The sequence below is a fragment of the Felis catus genome, chromosome A1 (genome assembly GCF_018350175.1).
Source record: "Felis catus isolate Fca126 chromosome A1, F.catus_Fca126_mat1.0, whole genome shotgun sequence".
Taxonomy (NCBI): domain Eukaryota; kingdom Metazoa; phylum Chordata; class Mammalia; order Carnivora; family Felidae; genus Felis; species Felis catus.
The window spans coordinates 134,173,841-134,190,976 of NC_058368.1; the positions used below are offsets into that span (position 1 = coordinate 134,173,841).

At 38.6% G+C, this 17,136-nt stretch overlaps 1 long non-coding RNA gene across 6 annotated transcripts in view; it reads left to right on the top strand.

The window, feature by feature from the left end:
• Positions 1–17,136, top strand: part of LOC111561368 — a 336,303-nt gene that overhangs the window by 162,157 nt on the left and 157,010 nt on the right. For 5 of the 6 annotated variants that reach the window (XR_006600596.1, XR_002743899.2, XR_006600594.1 and 2 more), the window contains one exon: positions 7,703–7,809. The exons of the other annotated variant lie outside the window; for it this stretch is intronic. This is a non-coding gene — a long non-coding RNA (uncharacterized LOC111561368). The remainder of the gene's footprint in view (positions 1–7,702; positions 7,810–17,136) is intronic. 6 annotated transcript variants of the gene reach the window in all.

Genomic DNA, 17,136 nt, shown 5'->3' on the forward strand with positions numbered 1-17,136 from the left:
TGGCCTGTTGTGCCCATGGCCACCTTCTGGGCCCAGTAATGGCTGTTGTGTTCCTTTAAGGCCCACCTCCATTGAGGTGATGCTTAAACTTTGGGTGTTGATCACTCCATCTTCTGTGCTTTGAAAGCTAGGCTGTGAGCACCCTGAGGGCAGGGGCTGTGCTTTATTCCTCTTAAACTCCAAGTGTAGTGTCTAGCGTACCATGCCAAATTTGTGCTGAATATATGGACAAATGTATATGAATACATGAACAAATGAGATATGAATGATAGTGAATAAATGAAGTAGACTTCTTAATTTCTTAAAGTTCATTTAGGCTTTCAGTAAAAGGTAAGGGTTGTTTTTTTTTTTTTATATAAAGAAAATGTAGGGGCGCCTGGGTGGCGCAGTCGGTTAAGCGCCGACTTCAGCCAGGTCACGATCTTGCGGTCCCTGAGTTCGAGCCCCGCGTCGGGCTCTGGGCTGATGGCTCGGAGCCTGGAGCCTGTTTCCAATTCTGTGTCTCCCTCTCTCTCTGCCCCTCCCCCTTTCATGCTCTGTCTCTCTCTGTCCCAAAAATAAATAAAAAAAAAAAAAAAAAAAAAAGAAAATGTACCATACAGATTTTATAAAGGAATCTCCATTTTATTTTATACAGAGCTGTAATATATTTAAAACTGAAAGTGAGCTTGTTTTTATATTTGGAATAAATCACCAAGTATGGATATATGAATACTCTTGCATATCTGAAATGAAAGAAGTACCTTCTTTACCTATAATCTTATGGCTATGTCCTAGCTGAGTTGTCTCAGTGACCCAACACAAGGCTGTTTTCACCAACAGGGTAAGGGGCTTGGTATAAACACACTAATCAGGCTTTTGTGATGAGGATTATCCTGTCTAATTGAGGAACATTACCTCGTATTTCATCTTCAGTTACATTCATGGTCAGCTGAGTGGCCAACATATGTTTGCCCTAATTATTTGCCCCCAAATGACTGCGCTAATTGTTTTTCTGAGTAGAGATGGGATTCTTGGGAGATTGAATACAAATGCCGTCTATGATTCATAAATGGATTTTGGCTAGGTAGACATTTTAAACCCCACAGACATCTTGAGGGCTTCCTGGCTGAGAAAGGGGAGCACCATGATAACTTATGGGGCATGGTGTGGAAGAGACAAGATTGCTTGGATATTGTCGAGTTAAAAAGTCTAGCATATTGTTTTGGTGACTGTCTGTATTCTTACAATTACTGTGCTTTCCTGATGAGACTCTGAGCTCCACAGTGGCTGGGTCACTTTGTTTTTTCACTCTGTATCCTCCACACCTTTTGCTGAGGATGTGGAACAACAGTACATTGCTGGTGAGAAGGTAAAATGTTGTAACTCCCAAAGAAAAGGGATTTGCAGGTTAAAAGTTTTTTTTCCCCCGATTTGTACTTTCTGAGCAGGTAATAAGTAATTGTCAAATGAATGAATGAATTGGGATATGCATTGCAGATCAAATGCTCCTTAAAAGCAATCTCTCCACTCTGATATTTAGAAAGCTAGATGTGTAGTAATTTATCTGGGCAGTTCTTGCATCACTTACTTTCCACTTATATGGTGGTTATTTAAGTGCATACTTAATCTTACTATTAGCTTCTCACTTTCTTGTCCGGAGGAAATATTTCTAACTTACCTTTACATTTTCTACAGTGCCTACACTGTTCAGCCTTCAATTAGGTCATTTGTTGAATGAATGAATCATAAGGAACCCTGTAAAACTTAAAGTGATGTTTATTGCTACTTACTTATTAACACTCAATAAATATTTTGTTGGAAAGCAAGGGATTTTATCTCCATTTGTATCAAATCAATCAAGCATGGAGTCAGTGACAAATACTCTTCTTCCTGGGCATGTGACATGTGGAAGCTCTTGAGGATGCCTTGTTTGAGTAGAATATACTGTGGGAGCACATCCTTCTGTGAGTTCCTAATTCTTTTATTCAGAATTTCTTTAGTTATATCATGCTTCTATTAGACAAATGTGCTGGTTCTCACAGAGTGCAGACAGGTAAAAGATGCTTTTAACTACATATCAGTTTAGCTATGACCAGCAACAAGATTCTAGTTATCAGAGAATCAAATTAACTTTGTAGCCCTTGTGCTGTGGACCTTGTATCCTTGATATCTGGCCTATAATGATGAAGGTAAAAAGGTTCACTCTTTGCTCCTACCTTGGGCAACCCTTTGGCAGAGAGGTCTGTGAGCTTTCACCAACTCCTTAGACATACTTATTCACCCTGAGCTGATGTATGTATTTCCCAACCCAAGGAAAATTTAGTGGGGTCTCATGCTTCCCTCCAGCCTCTTTTCTGAGCTAAAGTCTTGAAACACTTTATATTTGCAAGTAGGAACAAGCAACCTATCTCTCATATGGGTTGAGGTTGACCCATAGGCTTTGAATCCTTTTTGTTGTGGCAATAGGAATGGGGAAAACAGCAAAATGGAATGACGGACAGGGTTTAGCAGGATGTTCTATAAGCAGAACCAGAGAATCAAAGAGAAAATAGCAAGCGGAAAAATGGGGAAGATCCAGGATCTTGATATGTTCCAAAGTCCAGTGGTATGGGAAGTTTGAAGAAGGGGAAGTGAACAGAGTTGATTACCTAGAGAATGCAGAAAACAAGAAGTGAGAAAAGAAGTAATTTCATTCGTCAGGAAGGCTATTGGAGACTTTAAATTGTGCCATTTTAGGACAGGTCACATGGAAATAAGCAGTGAAGAAACGGAAGCAATGACTGTAATCCACTTATTCTAGAAAGCTAGCCGGGTTCTCTGGAAGTCACTTTTCATGTCTGTTACCTTTACTTTTCCTTTCTGTTGGCTTAGCTTGAGTCATAAAAACTTTTCATTTGAGTCAGAGCAGGAAAAGAATTTCCTGTAGCTGGGGAATTTGGGCAGAGTTGGCAAGGTCATCCCGTTGGCCATCTTCACATTCAGTTTCTTTCTCTATTTTAATAACATTGGGTGATGATGATGAGTGGTTCTGTTGTGACATTAGAACTGTTTTCATGATTTCCACATGCCGTGAAATGAGATCTGAGTTACCAAAAGGTTACATTTATTGGAATACAGAAATGACAGTGGGAAGGGGGTAGAAAAGAGGAAGCTGTGGAAGATGGTTGAGAACACTAAGATTTGGGGGAAGTGGTGGTGGAGGCTGAGGGCAACACATTTATCACAGAGGCAGAGATTTAGGGGCTCAGTGCTTGGTGTTGACCTCCGGTTAGACGGATGGGCTTTGTTGGTGTTCTCATAATGAAACTCAAGAGAAAAGATCCCTAGTGGTTTTGCTCCTTCTGAGTTCCTGTGCCTGGGTATGGCTCTGGCTTAGCCTGGGATGGGTCCAGAGACGTTTTTGTAGACACTAGTGTTATGTTGTTGAAGTAAGGTCTGTTTACCACTTGCCACTTACTACTGCTCTAAGGAATGGAGGAAGGGGGGACACTTACTGGGTCGCCTAAAGGAAAGAAAGCCTGAGTTCTGGTGCCTGTTCTGTCTGGTGTTTGCCTAATACACACACACCTTTGCCTTTCACCAAACATCTCTACCCAGCATCTCGAATCTTAGCTTTCTTGCCTGTAAAATGGCTTTACTAATAGCCTATCTCCCAGGGTATTTGTAGGGCCAGAAGAAATGTGTTAAAAAGGAATTTAAAACCAAAAAGTTGCATTACAAATAAAATGCAGTATTACTAAGCAAGGAAAGAAGATAAATAGAAGACAGTAAAGAATTGAGTCAGGGCTAAATATTTCTTCTTATTCCCATTACCCACACTCCTATGGGGGAGGTAACTGAGACCCAGCCTCCTTTGTGGGCTCCATAATTCATTACAACCAGAATGTGAGGGTATGAGCTACAAAGCAAGAAATCAAAGCTCTCGGATTCTGTGGAAGCTTTAGTTTGTATAAAATGCCTTTCATTGGATCTACCATATAGTTAGCACTCAGAAAATTTTTATATCATTCTCTCTTTTCAGTTCCTCTCCCTCCAGCCAAACAATGGCCTTATTAAAGCTTCTCAGCAGTAGATACATGTCGGTGAGATCAAAAGCATACACAACATTGGGCCATTTTTTAAGTAGAAAAATCACAACAACATCTACAGATTTTATCAACATATGGTCATTTAAACAGATTACTAGAGGTATCTCAGACTTCTTCTTTAAACCTCCGTAGTCTGCTTCCCCATTGTGTTTGTCTTCAGTGAAATTGACAGAGCCTTCCAACTTAGGTCACACCATTGACAGTTTTTAGTTACTGGAATCATGTGTATCATCTAGCATGCACAAGCTTTACAATGAAGATGCATAATGGAAAGACTGTTTGCTAGAGACTTGATGGCAGAATACTGTGCAGTTGATGAAAGACCTCAAAGTGTGGTTTGGCTTTAAACTATTTTGACCTGTATTATAAAAACTCCGGAAAACTTAGAAAGTGAATAAATGTAGAAAGAAAACAGCAATCACCAATATTTTACAACCCAGATGTAACAACTATTAATATTGTGATGTGTTTTCTTCTCTTTTCCTATTTATGGATGTGCATAGATATTTACAACAGCTAGCACATTTTAGCTACCTTTTTTTCTTTACTTAGTAATATATAATGAACAGTTTCCCATAGCACAGTTTCCCATAGCACTAAAATTTATCAAAGCATTAATAGGTATATGATACTTCATCTTATGGATATCGTTTTGTTCATTGCTACTTTTTCTTTGATCTTGTTTTCGTTTATGCTGGATTTGTAGAAGATTAATAATAGTTTCATGTATTTTTGAAATTAAATAAAGTAATACACCAATGTATTTTCATGTTAAAAGTCTCAATTACATAAAGCTCTCCAATATATCCCATCCTCAGATGTAACTGTTACTATTTTGTATGTATCTTTCCAGACTTTTTCTAGGCATTTGCATTTATATATGTGAACATTTAGAAAATAGTTCTTTACAGCTGATGCTTCTTTATAATTTATTTAACAAATCTTTCACTATTAATTATTTAGATAGGGTCTAATTTTTGTTGTAAAAAGTAACTCATAGCTTTGCACATAAAAGTTGAATGCTTCTATGATCATTTCTTTGGAATAAATTTATAGAATTATTGGGTTTGAGCATATGCTCCCGTGGATATTATCTTAAGAAGATAGTATACACTAGTATATACTTTTCATTATTACAAACCTGGAGCCTTTTTGGTGCTGAGTAAATATACCCATCTGTCTAATGGACAAGAAAAAAAAAAAGAAGTCATTGGAAGTCTGGGGGAAAAGTTATAGAAGAAAACCAAGGGGCAGGCTAAAATGTAGTACTCTGAGTAATTTATTATGTGTAGGACAGTGGTTGCTTAAACTACAAAGCCAAATATTCACTGGACAGATAATTCAGGAAGGAGAAAGACTGATAATCTGAATACATGAGTAACTTATTTGTATTTAAAATTGCTATAATCACCACTCGCTTCAGCCCCGTATAGTTTTTTCTTTCATCTTGTATATTGCTTGTAGCTTAGCATTCCATTATTATTTTTTTCTTGAAAACTTATCTTCCAGTAGGCTTATGTTTTACAGTGTTTTGTGTGTATAAAAAATAGGATGGGACACTTGTGGTTGGTTATGAGTTTGTTCAGACTGATGTCTTTTATCATAGAGTTGACTGAATTTTATTCCTTGAAAATTGAAGTTTATTCTTATTAATAAATATTGAAATACACATTTAGACACATAACAATCCCATAATATTCAGAGTATTTTACCTAATATTTTAAATTTTGTAAAATCTCTTGAGAAATAATATTGCTTGCTGTAATGAGACTTACTGGATTTAAATTTTAAATACCAAGCGTGTATCATTCTTACAAAACTATTAAGTGATTTTTAAAAGTTCCGCATCAATTTACACTTCTGGCATCCTTGTATGGGAGTATAAGTCTTATTATATTTTCTACCACATCTTTTTTATTTTATTGTTAACTCTTGATAGGTGAAAATAATGTTTTAATCTGTTAATTTATGTCTCTCTCACTATTGGCTAGATTGGATATTTTTTATTAATCGTTCCTTGCTGGGAAATATGCTCTTTATCAATTTTTCAGCATTTGTCTTGTCAATATCTGCATCATGCATGCAATTTTGAAGACTGTCTTTCCATTAAGCACTTTTTCTTCAATTGAAATTTTTATCAAGACAATTGTAGATTCACACACAATTGTAAGAAATAATACAGAGTAATCAATCCCTTGTACACTTCGCCCAGTTCCCTCAACCGGGGCATCATATTGATAGAGTTCAGAAATCCTAAGATTTCCTCAGTTTTACTTGCGTTTTGTGTGTGTGTGTGTGTGTGTGTGTGTGTGTGTGTGTGTGTGTGAAATCTGACACAGCTTTGTCACCTGTGTAAATTCACATGTTCCCCTCCTCAGTCAAGATTCTGGACAATTCCCACAGGCACCACAAGGATCCCTCATGCCTCTCTTTTATAATGGCAACCACCTCCTTCCAGTGCTCCCCCCACAGACCTTTGCAGCCCACGTCTGCCCTTCATTTCTAAACACTATCCTTTCAAAGATGTTATAAAAATAGAATCGTACAGTATGTAACACGAACACTTTGTAAAGTTGAAGAAAACGTGGATGTCCCATCCCCATGTTTTCTTTTTTTTCCTCTCGTAGCCAAGAGCAATTATCCAGCCTCCCTTGGCTTGGCTTTTCTCTTCTAAAGTTTTTGGGGTCTAGAGACCCTCTACTTTTCAAAGACTCTTCATTCTCATCTCAAGTGATTCCTGGCTGTTAGAAATAGGTTTTCAAGTATAGTAAGAGCATGGAATGGCTGAGGCCAATGTTGAGAAGGAAATGAAATGAAACCTTATCTTAAATTTTGAGAGTGAGAAACCCCCAGAGCAGTATTTCATGACTGTCATAGTTTCTTTCCATTATATGTGCCCAGAGAGAAACTATAGCAGAAATCCAGAGTTCCGCCTTAGACTCAGTAACAACACAGCAAAATTGTCAGAAACTTGAAGGGAAGAAGAGACTCCTTTTTCTTTGCTATTCTGTATCAAGGCAAGAAACACCAGGGCCATAAAGATTTCCCAAATTTGCTAGTCGGCCACCATGTCCAGAATTCTGGTATCCCTTGGGCTCCACAAGTCCTATGATGGAACAGGCCCAGGGAAAGAGCTCCCTGCCTCTGATGTCCACCTTTTTCAAGGCTCTAGAGGTTTACTTCGGTATGATTGTTCTGACTTGATAAACTATTTTACCTTTGCTGGAGTTGGAGCTCTGAAATATAATCAAGCTTCAATAAATTCATAAGAAATACTTGTAAAATGCAATTCAAATATATCTTATATGAGAAAAATAGAAAAATAGAGTGGGTATTTATATTAGGGTATTGCTATTATAGTGGGTAGCAACTGGGCCATGGATGGAATACAGCTTATTTTTTCTAATGACATCATTTGAGCCCTCATTTATCTGGGAAGTGAAAATCAATCCCAGTTATTGCTGTATCTCTCAATTTCCCATTTTCTCTCAAGTTGCATTCAAGTCCTAGGTTTTACCTGGTACAATGGGTGCATCAGTACAGGAATTTAGGGGAGAGGGTGGGGTAAGCATTGATGAGACTTAAGACCTTAAGACCTGATAATTTAAGAAATGTTTTCCCTCCTCTTGTAGGGTTATCAAGACTGACATTAATTCAAAGGTCCCTTAGAAGCCACATGCACTTCTAGCAAGACTGCCTTCTGCTCTGTTTCCATGCCTGGAGGCAATGGGGGCTGGCGGTGAGTTTTGGGAAGGAGGAGACCCTTCTAGCTTGCTTTCGGAAACCTCAGGATGCCTGGAAGAGACAACCAACCTGTCAGGTCTTTGTGCCCACGCCCATGCTCTGATCTCTCCCTATCAGTCATCCTTCTTCCTCCTTTTCAGCAGCACTTTATTTCAAGGATCTATTAGGAAGGAAGTAACAGAAGGAAGCTAACATGTATAGAACATATGCTGATATTAGATTTTGTTCTCTCATTTATGCCTTCAACACATCACCTGGTCCTGCCCTCTCAACCTTGACAGCATCCCCAGAATCTAGCTGCTGCTGCCCAACTCCCACCACCTCCAGGCCAAGCCACTACCACCGCCCTCCTGGATTAGTGCCTTAGCCTCCTTAATGGACTCCCTGATTCTGTCCTTGCCTTTGCAGTTTAATCACAGCATGAGAGCTAGGGTGATTCTTTTACAACAGAACTCAGACCATGTCTTGCCTTTGCTTAGGATGTGCAGAAGGTCCATCTCATGCAGAGTAAAGCCTGAAACCTTCTTTCCACTGGCTTACAAGACCCTACATGATTCTCAGCTGTCTGGACAGTCTGACCTTATCCCCCCCCACCCACTCCCTTCCTCAGTCTGCTCCAGCCACTTTGGTATCTTCACCGTTGTGTGAAAAAGCAAACACATTCCTGCCTCAGAACGTTTCCACCTGCTATTCCCTCTGCCAGAAAGGCTGTTCCATCAAATACCTGTGTGACCAGCTGGAGGACATTGCTAATCACTTTATATAGAAATGGAATGCTCGATGACACTTATGGGCATTTATTTACTTACTTACTTACTTACTTACTTACTTACTTACTTACTTACTTACTTATTGTCTGTCTGTCTCCTTGAACCTTGCTTCCTCTCAGGTTGTTGTCTGCACCAAGAAAGCAATGGCTATTACCCATATTGTACACTGCTTTGTCCCCAACTCCTGGAAGAGGGTCTGACACAATGTTGTCAATAAATGTTTTGGAATGAATCAATGAATGAATCTACACAGTGGTCTGGGAAGATAAATACTTTCCCTCATTTTTCTGAATGAAGCCAACGGTGCTCAGAAAAATAAAGTAAGTTGTGAACACTCACACAGCTACTAGGAGGTGGAAACAAATACCCCAGGAACCTTTTCTAGTCAGAATAGAAAAGAGACAGGCTGATATTTCCAAAATGGTCTTGCAGATAAATAATATGTTATTGCATTATCTTTCCTAACATTTGGATTAATTTATAAAGAGGTTACTTAGGAACGGGCAATGTCTTAACCTGAGGAAATGTGTTTTTGATGGAATCTCAGACGCACTGGCAGGGTCTGCTGGGTGTTGTCTTGGCGCCAGGGGACAGCTATGCCTCTGGTCCTGTGATGAGGCCATGTGCTGGCATCTTCCTAGGAACTCTGAAAGAATAGATTGTTGGCCAAGCTCACTTTAATATAAAATATGCTTTTGTGGCATTCTGGCCCTGGCTCAGTGGAACTTTTTAAAGTTTCTTTCATTCAACTTTGGAAAGAAGATTTGATGTGAGCATTTAGTAGACACCCTCTTTGCTATGTCTGATCTGCTAGTTAAGCTGTTTCTGTATAGGAAAAGGGGAATATGGTGGGTCATTTAATAAGTCTTTTGGAAATAGGAGAATTGAGGGCCAAAGTCAAGAACAGTTAAGTTCTTAGAAATGAAGAAACATTATAGATCTCTAATTTTATAGATAATTTTATAAAATGATCTAATTATAAAAGTTTTCATAAGTCTATTAAATTTTCCCTAGAAGTATAACCAAGGATTATACAGTCTGTTATTTTAATAGTTATAGATTAATAACCCCTTCCCTCTGGTATCTTTTCTTGCATAAAGAGATACTTAAATAAAGAGCTCTAAACTCAGTATGTATGTCCACATATACTCTTTAGAAAACTAATTGTTTATTCCACTGTAGAAAAGATGTCAAGGACAGCAATGCAATTTCAACTGAGTAAATTCTACTATAGCCAATCAGTTGAAATGACGGCTAATCATCCCTGAAGTTGAAAACTGTTTTATGGTAAGAAGAAGAAGGTAAAGACATCATTGTAAAAACTGAGGGCTATGAAACCTCAGAACCTTGTCTCAAGTATATCTGTAAACATTATAAAACTGTTCTGCCATTGTTTCAGCCATTGGCTCTCTACAGGTTTTGTTCCAGCCGGCAGAAGTGGGTGGGACAAGCCACGCTATTACTTTACCATTTGGGGTCAGGGCAGGTGGTGGACAAAGGTAAAGTCCTAAGTCAAAATGCAAATACCATGGTGGAGCCAAGCCAAACATTAGTTGTAGGGAGAAAAGTCATCACAAATTTCACCACTATCCTCTGGTCAGTAATGTTATTAAAGTCACAGGAGAAGAGGTAGAAAAGAAGAGAATAGGTCTGTTAGTATAGTAGTTTCTTTCTTTGTCAATCTCTTTTCTTTTTCTTGCTTTTTCTTAGTTTTTCTCTCTTTTTCCCGTTACTCTTTCTTCCATTTCCCCACCTTGGATTTCACCCACTTGGCCCTGGCTTCCTTGGGAGGCTCTCTCTTTGAAATTTATTATCCACCTGTGGTCAGAGCCTCGCCATTAACTGTTTCCCCTTCTCTGAGTCACTCTCATCCTTTTTTATACTCTTGGAATCTCTTCCTCCAGCTGAACTCAGGAAGTTATACAGTTCTGAGTGAAGAAAATTTGGGCCTGGGTGGGACTTGAGCAGGAGGTAAGGGGAAGGTCATGGGTTGAACTCCTTCGCTAATTCCTCTTCTGTCCTCTGTTCGCTTGACGTATCTGAGGCTCCAAAGTCAATTAAGTCCTTACAGAGTAGAGTGGGTGTCTTTGCAGGAAAATGGAGGAGGTAGGAAACTGCATTGAACAATGATAGGAGAGATTGTATACCACTGGTGCGATATTAACAGTGATTTAGATCTTATTTAAACTTTTTAACTCATTGATTTTAGTTAAGTTAAATTCATTCAAGTTAAGTTTATTTTCGTTTTCCAGTTTTGCCTCAGAGCATATTTTTAAAACAGAAAAAATAGCCTCATGTTATACTGTTACGTGAAAATGAGGATTCTGCATTATGTATATAATCTAGCTACAAATACTTTAAAAAACTCTGGCAGAGAAATAAAGCTAGAAAGAAATATATGAACCCATTAAGAGCACCTGCGCTTGGATGGTGGGTCTAATGCTTATTTTGATTTTGTTATTGATCGGATATTTTTATTCTCATTTTGGTCTCGTATCATCTGATTTTGCTCAAATGCATGTGTTTTACTTTTAGAATAGAAAATACAAAGCATATTTCACTAAAATTTCCCTTCTTTTCATTTTAATTAATGACAAGAGTTACAAATATATATATGTATTTAATTAAAATATTGTATATAAGTTGTAATTTTACTCCTTGTTTTCTTATGTAAAAGCATTGTGGAGCAGTGTAAAACCAGTAATAGACCAGAATTGGGCAATTCAAACCTCAGTTCCAATGTGCCCCCAGTCATCTAGGTGACCCTGGGAGGCAGGTTCCTCTCCCTGCCCACGGTTGATCCTGAGAAGATTGGGCCAGCTGATGCCTTCTGGTCCCTTCTGCCTCTAGAATACCCTTGCAGTATCTTCCCTGGCTTTATAATTTCCCTGGTGTCTCTCCCGCCACTCTTTTCTCTAAGAGGATATGGTGACAGTGGTCCAAGGTGGTGTAGCCTTGGAAATTTTGGCAGCATATGAGAATTTTCTTTTTTAGCATAAACAACATTACATATGAGACTCAGTTTTTGTGACATTTATGCGTCTGTGGTGTGACTGTATTTTTTGCTCATGCATATAGCACCATTCTACTTCTGTTTTCCAACTCAAGAACCAAAGATATTTTAAAGTTTAGCAATATGTTCTTAAAGAAATTCTTTTTATAGCCCAGCTATAAAATAATTAACCATGAATGGAAACAGTACTGTTATACATTCACTGCTGCTTCCAGGGAGACACTGGATGGGATTACACAGTCTTGGTGGTGGGCTATTTTCTCAACTCCTAATCCAAGCCACTAGTCAGCATGGTTGAAAGAACATCCTGGTACAACCTTGATGAGGTCCTTTTGGATTTTTGATGCTCTCTTGGCCTTATCTGATTAGTCCATTTGGCCACCGCTGACATATGTGGATATACACTTATTAAAAGTACAGAAGTTACAAACTGTGTAGTGGAAGAATGACTGGAATTGTAGAGTGAGTTGGTTTGCATTATCTGTAAGAAAAAGAGTTCCCTCCAGGGAAGACTCGGTCAGGCCAGGGATAGCAGGACAAATAAATAATAATGTTACAGATGATGGTAATAGTAGTAGCTAACACTTAGCACTTACCATCTTCCTGGCATTAAAAAAATTTTTTTTTAAGGTTTTAACTCATTCACATCTGACTCTAGAAGCTGTGCTCTTAGTCACCTGACTCTTTCCTCTCTACTAGTCAGTATTTGGAAATCTCTGCAGAATCCAGATTTGAGTCAGGACCCTGCCAAGCTTCATGGATTATGTATGCTCCTCACTTTCCATTCTCTGTTTCTGAGGTGTTGGCTTGCTGTGTCTCTGCTTATAGGCCACATGGCATCATCACCCTCCTAATCATATATTGGCTGGGTCTGTAGGTAGAGGTGTAGAAAAAAATCTAACTTGAGGCACATGTATGGGCTCCAAACTTTGAGGATAAACAATAAAGCCACTATATATATATATATATATATATATATATATATATATATATATATGTGTGTGTGTGTGTGTGTGTGTGTGTGTGTGTGTGTGTGTGTGTATGTGTATATACATCTACATATATATATAGAATGCCTACCTAAGAGTAGGGGAACTTGGGTCTAATTTCAGATACCCTCCAAGGGAGGAGACTGTGACAAGACTCTGATCTGGTCAGAGTTTGAGGGATTGAGCCTTATAACTGCATATTTAAAAAGGTTTCCCCAAATAATTTTGGCATTCATCCTGGGTTTGAGAATTCCTAAACTAGAGCTTGGAGAATGTAGAAAATTCTAAGATAACAAAGAGTATGAATCATCACTGTCTGTCGATTAGATAAGGTGATAGAGTACATTGACAGCCAAATCCTGGGGGGCAAGAGGGAAAAATCAGGATCTAGAGCTGATTTACCCTTTAACTCCTGTACTTAAAGATAGGGTGAATAGCAATATCACGTGATTATATCCTCCCCTAACACCCTCCCATGGGTTGTAGTCTGATGAACTTGGACAGGAGGCCTGAGGAGCCAAGAAAGATTTCTCAGAGGAGGTGATTTTATTTATTTTCATTTTTTTATTTTTTCATATTAAATATAATTTGTCAAATTGGTTTCCATACAACACACAGTGCTCATCCCAACAAGTGCCAAGGAGGTGATTTTAGATAGAAGGCCTATCTAAATAAGATACCTAAACACATTGGGTTCTTATTCACCCCCAAATCTTTGAGGATTTTAGAGCCAGAACATAAAGAAATTTATTTGGGAAAAAATTAAAACCATTCAGTTAACAGCTCATTTTATTCTATCTGATCAGGATTCCACCCATAGATAGTGAAACCACTTCCTTCACCTCACTGCCCCACCCTAAACCTGGCCTCTTTGTGTTTCCCTCTTTCTGTGTAGATCCAATCCCTTCAGTTGAGAACATATGACTAGAAACTAAAGTAGAAATTTTACATGTCAGTATATTTCTATGTATCTTTTAAAAAAATATTTATGTATTTATTTTTGGGAGAGAGAGAGAGAGAGAGAGCACAGGCAGGGAAGGGGCAGAAGGAGGGAGACACAGAGGGTAACATAATTCCCATTTGGACTTTCAGAGTTGTCATGTCTCCTGAACATGTCTACCCAATTCTATTGCCACTACACTTGGGTTAATTCAGGCCCTGTTAACTCTGGATAATAGCAGTAGTCACTTTGCAGGCTTCCCTGCTTCCCAGCTTACTCACTTCTTATCAAACATCTGGGTGTCCTCAAGCCTTTTTTTTTTTTTTATGACATATCATTGACATATAATATTAAATCTTTTTCAAGCTCTTTGGTGTACCCATCTCCATGCAGGTTGTGGTAAGGAGTCTCAGATGACAAAGAGATTCTAGAGTCTGAGAGCATCACCAACATCATCTGAAACATTTATTAAAGGTTTTTCTGTCTGCCAAGAATTAGGTTATAAACTTTACATGAATGAATTCTTTAAGTTCTCATAGCATCTTGCTGACACCAGTTCTGTGATTACCCCTGTTTTAGGCGCAAAGAGGCTTAGGCACTAAAAGAGTAAGTGGCTTGTTCCAGTTTTTCTAATTAACATGTGGCAACGCTCAAATCTGGATGTAAGCCATCTGACTCCAAAGCCTGTGTTCTTCACCACCTTCGTCCCCTGGCCTTTCAGTGTAGCTCTTGATGGCAGTGAGTGGAAGAGCAAGTCCATTTGGGAGGTTTAATATTTTTTTCAGTCCTTAATGGCTACTGCACTTTGTCAGATTTTTCAGAAGTTAGTGTTTTGCTTCTCTTGAAGGAGTTCTGTTTGGCAGTTATTTTGAAGTCGAAGTATCTGGAACACCAATATGCTTTTTCTTTCGGAACAAGGTAACCAAGAGTAGCTGAGTTGTCAGACAAATCCACAGTATATTTAAGCCACGAGATAGCTTAAATATGCCCGTTTGCCATAAAAGTTAAAGAAAAACAACAATGCTCTCACAATATTAGTGAACTGAGAAAGCCAAATGTTCGATTTTATGTTTAGATGATTGTTTTAAGGGAAAGGAGGAAGAAGAAATAGAAACTTGGAGAAGATGTTAGATTTATGAATTCTTTCAGGGGCTTTGGAGGTAGATGCTCATTGTATCTAATTGCACTTAAAACTTAAAGGTTTTCCTTTTGTTTGATGCAGTTGTGCTAGTAATGTTTTGTTATATCTAGGACCCTGAAACAACAAGAACTTTTTGTTGTTGTTTGCATCTGAAGAGAAAATGAGAGATTTTGCTGAAGTAATCAGGCAAGAGTTAGAAAGAAAAGGAGAAGAGGAAAGGACTTATAGAGAATATACATGCTTGTTTGGTGAAGAGGGACCATTTGAGCTGTAATTAGCTTAAAAAATAGGAGTAGGTAGTGTAAATGCCTTCCAAGTGAGAAGATGATTGTGAGGAAAAGATTCTGTGTGACACAGTCCCTTCTGCCATCAACAGTGGCACCATTGACTCAAATCAATATGGCAGATGAAAGGAGGAATAAACTGTGCAACCCGCTGCTGAAACCTGGTGTGCCCTGAAGGAATTTGTAATTTAACATGTTCTTTGTATTTCTCTGATGGATTAGGCATGGGCCCCTGCATGGCTCAGTTGGTTAAGCCTCAGACTTCGGCTCAGGTCATGATCTCATGGTTGGTTTGTTTGAGCCGCGTATCGGGCTCTGTGCTGAGAGCTCAGAGCCTGGAGCCTGCTTCAGATTCTGTGTCTCCCTCTCTCTCTGACCCTCCACCACTCACATTCTGTCTCTGTCTCTCAAAAATGAATAAAAATGTTAAAAAAAAATTTTTGTAAATGGATTAGCCATGATTTTGAGAAAATGGCAGTAGAACTGTTGCATAGAACACAAAAACAAATGCATTGTGTGATTATCGTTGTTGTTTTCTACGAGGACTATTTCCCTCCTCTTTTCTCTGTGTTTGGTGGCACTGCCAGTGGTACCTACAGGCCCTCTTCTAAGTCTAGTTGTTCCCGAGTTCTCATTATGAAGGATGTAAGGAGCGTTGCAAGAGTGGCTTCAAATAATCTGCTTTAGTTGTGGCGAACCAAGCTCGCTGAGTTATTTACGCTCAGCACTGTTCCTCTTCTCTTTTCCTATATCTTGTTTCTTTGTTTCATGACACCATTAGTCACAGGGATGGACACATGTGTTTTAGCCACCGCATCAGAAAGCTTGTCTCCTTTTTATCTCTAGAGTTGAAGTTTCAGCTCAACCTTGGCTTTAGTGAGAAGGAAGTCCTGGATTGGACATTGCTAAGGGACTGGGAAATATGGCTCTTTTCAAAACATGTCACCATGTCATTAATTAAACACTAAAGTAAGTGCCTTAAACTGAATCGGTTCAAAGAGAACTCTTCTCCCCTGACTACTCCCATATAAAATAAACATGATTTAAATCTTGCTGAAAATTTCTCAGGGCGCCAATCTTAATAGTTAGAATCCGAAATAATAATATAACTTTTCTCCTATTTGTGAAAGGAGAAATAATAGACTTGAAAAATCAGATTATTTTCGCTTGCATTACTTAGCTAATGATATCAGCATACTCGATTTAAGATATTTACTGATTTTAGGTGTTTGTCATATAAAGCTTTATAAGTCCTGCTTATGTGATTCCCTTTGAAATTAGTCCTGGAAACGATTTGTTCTTAGAAGATGCTGGAACGAGCTCTAACAGGGAAATCATTCCCTAGAGGGTCTAAAATATGACTTGTCTAAAGGTCTTGGAGAAGTTAGAAATACCACGGGATCCTATCTGTTTCTCCGTTTCTACTTAGAACTGTAGCTCTGAAATCTTCCAATGAAATTCTCCAGTTGCGTCACCCAACTCCAATCAGTGGATGCAAAGCTCTTCCTCCTGATTTCTGAATTTGTAGGTCCCATGGGAACTGAAACTGGTGATTTCTTTCTACCGAGTAACAGTTTACAAAGGCTCCTTGTGAAATTTTGTCAAAGTAAAATTTCAGAAAAGTGCCTTCGATCTTTTTCCTGGGATAGAGCCGGGAAAAAAGCGACTAGGTTCACAGTCCTTTTGCTGGAGAAATATTCAAACACCCTAATTCCACATTGATGTTCCTGAAAGTTTTTAATGCAAGAATCTAGAAAAATACTACATACACATGCACACATTTCCTACCCCACCTCCTTTTTTTTAGTCAAGACAGGATTGAAGATTTTTAATCCTCAGTAGTGAAATCCTTACTAGTGAAAGTAAAATTAATGAAGACAGTTTTTCTCTTTCCTTTTCTACTTGCAACCATCCTAGTGAGTAGGTATAGAAATAAAAGTTTAGTCACCCAGGGGTGCCTGGGTGACTCTGTCGGTTAAGTGTCTGACTTCAGCTCAGGTCATGATCTTGTGGTTCAAGAGTTCATGCCCTATGTAGGGCTCAGTGCTGACAGCTCAGAGCCTGGAGCCTGCTTCAGATTCTTTGTCTCCCTCTCTCTCTCTGCCCATCCCCCCCACTTCTCAAAAATAAACATTAAAAGCATTTAAAAAAACTTTAGTCACTCATAAGAGAAAGTTTATCTTTA